This window comes from Eurosta solidaginis, chromosome 5 (genome assembly GCF_040869045.1).
Source record: "Eurosta solidaginis isolate ZX-2024a chromosome 5, ASM4086904v1, whole genome shotgun sequence".
Lineage (NCBI taxonomy): Eukaryota > Metazoa > Arthropoda > Insecta > Diptera > Tephritidae > Eurosta > Eurosta solidaginis.
The window spans coordinates 271,938,095-271,941,138 of NC_090323.1; positions in this window are offsets into that span (position 1 = coordinate 271,938,095).

Below are 3,044 nucleotides of genomic sequence, written 5' to 3' on the forward strand. Positions count from 1 at the left end.
ACTTCTACTGCCTCATGAGCCCATTCCAAGCGCTCGATCTCCGCTTCTGCTCCCAGGCGTTGAACAATTCTTGGTGCCGATCGGTAATGCGATAGGACTCTCTTACTTCCTCAGCCCAGTACCCTTCTCCACTCTTCTACTCCGTTTTCATTTGAATGCTTTTCCAACACGGAGTTCATTCAATCAGCACTACTCTCGCTCCCCGAGTCCGACGCATCGCTTAATGCGTTTTTGTCGTTTTTGGCTTGTGACTCAGTCCGCCCATTATCACCGTCCTTATTAGAATTAGATAATGAGTCGTTCATCTTTGTCGTATGACCACCTGCCCGACGGGGCGGGCTCAGCGGTTCAGTATTATGTACGGAGAAAGAACCGTCCTCCACAGCAGCGCCCCTTACTGTGGTAAGGCCATCAATACTTCCCGAGTGGTCCAGTATCCGGAAGGCTTCGTTCGAATTTACCCCCTGGCTGCAAATCGTACAATAGGTACGGTTCGAATACCGCCGTGAATTAGGGGGTTGGCAGTTCTTGGTCACCGACATTCCGCCGCCCTCCTATGAAGCGAAACGGCGTAGATGCCAGTCCTAAACCGCTGCGCCTCATAGTCGGGCGCTATGATGTTCGGCTAAGCCCTCACACAAACGACAAGGTGCCTACCTTAGTGAGGGATATTAGAAGCATACTTCCAAACCCTTTTCCCATATAAAGCCAGGTAATTCATGTGAAAAATTTACAATTTCATCAACACAAATTGTTTTTTATTGGAATGCATTTTACATCTATGCCGGAATATTGTTTTCTATATTGCATTTGTGAAATATGTAACAACAAAGGAAAACGCATTTTAAGTAAATAATGGTGTTTACTTATGCCAGCTGAATGTATGAACTCTAAGAGGATAATGATTTTATATTCATTGGTGTTTCCAAATGCTTTCAGTTACCACTCACAAGAAAAATCTGATGAAATAATGAAAAGTGTGACCCGAAAAGTCACCCACATCAACCGGAGTAAGTTCCTATACACAAACTAACTTGTAGGTTTTCAATTACTTGCGCAATGCCTTTGAGGAATGGAATGGGAAATTCGAAAGTACTGGGGCAGAAATTACATTTGAGCAAAGCATTTTTTTTTTTTTTTCAATTACAAACAAAAAATTGTTTGTACTTGGGCCTCAAAAAAAGGAATTACTTTTGGTATTTTTTTTTTTTTTGAGGAATTGAAATGTAATCAATTCTTTTGCTGTGGAGAAAATTACTTAGGAATGTAATGGGTGATGTAATGGAATTGAATTTACCCAGCTCTGATGCTTAAGACGTCTTACTAACAATGGTCGCGATTCCAGATCTTTAGAAAGAACTTTAGAAGGCCTGTATGTACATATACGTAAGTAACTACTCTTTTGTTTTGTCTTTGTAAGTATAACATTAAATAAAAAACGAAGCATATTCAAGACTTAAATTTATTAAAGCGTTTTAAATGAGCGTAAAAATCACAATTGTAAACATATTTAAATAAATATCAACAAAATTTAAAATAATTACTAAATAATTTAATCTTTTAAGTGAGTGTAAATCGATTGGAGAGTGAAATATCACCCTATTTGGGCGGCCGTTTCAAAAATGCCCTATCTCAGAAAACTTTTAATTAATGCCCTATTTCAGAATTTGTTTTAAAAATGCCCTTTCTCAAATTTTTCTTTAAAAAAACCCTATCTTAGTTGAGGTCGTTCTTAAACCGAATTCTGAGAAAGGGCTTTTTTAAAAAATATTCACAGATAGGGCGTTTTCGAACTGGCAGCCCAGCGTTTTATATTTTCTAACGACAGTTGCGATCAAAATATAGCACCAGAATTCAAAAGGTTCATATACCATATGCAGAAGGTACATCCTTACAAAGGACACAATTTAATTGTATAGTAGTCGACTTGACAATGCACGCTACCAAACACAAAATAATAAAACGATTGGCGAAGCTCGAATTGTTTTTGTGTATTGTGTTCGTGCAGCACAATGTTACACAAATCTTTTAGAGTGCATTGAAATACAAGAGACAGGCAACTTAGTGTGCAAGGCACGCACAGTTCGAAGGAGTATTATGCTTCACTACGCAGGCAGTCAGGGCAAGGATTTTAGTTTAGATGGCGAAGGCCTACTTGTTTAGCGGTTTGGTTGAAATTTAGTACATGGGTAGCTCATGGTTTGGAAGCTTGTTTTCCGAGAAGTGGACCAGGGATCGACCTTTCCCAAAAAAAAATTATTAATTAACCGATTTGCTTTCGCCTATTTTAATATTTTTATTAATTATAGTTTTCCTGGAGTGTTTTGGTACAACACAAGGAATCGTTTCATTTAAAAATATTTTTCAAATACCGAAATATCTTATTACAAGAGAAATCCAGATTTCCCTATTTAGCTTGAAAGGGAATATCAATATGGAATCAGATTTTTAGATTGAAGAAAGAAAAAATTGTATCTGTAACTGCGACACCGGCGCGGTATTTTCTAGCTAAAAATCGATTTCGACAAAAATGATGAAAATCCTCTTACCTGGACAGTCGGTTGTATGGGATATATATTATAAATATGTCCGATCTTGACGATTTTTTCAGACAATCATCTATGCCCAATACGTAAGCTTGTGGTAAAATTTGATGTTGCTAGCTGTTAAAATGAGGCAGAAATGGGGCAGATATGGCGAAAACCCTCTTATTGAACAATCGGTTGTATGGGAGGTATATGCTATAGTGGTCCGATCCGGTCGATTCCGACAAATGTCAAATCCCCCATCAAAATATGCTTGCTTACTAAATTTCATCAAGAAATCTCTAAAATTGAGGGACCAGTTTGCGTTCAAACAAACGGACAGACGGACAGACGGACATGGCTAAATCAACTCAGCTCGTCCTCTGATAATTTTGGTATACTTATTGGTGGGTCTAACGGAAACATATACATAAAAAATGATTTGGAGCCTTGAAAATAAAAAAAATCGATTTCGACCAAAACAAGTTCCAAAAAACAAAAAACAAAAAATTTTTTTAA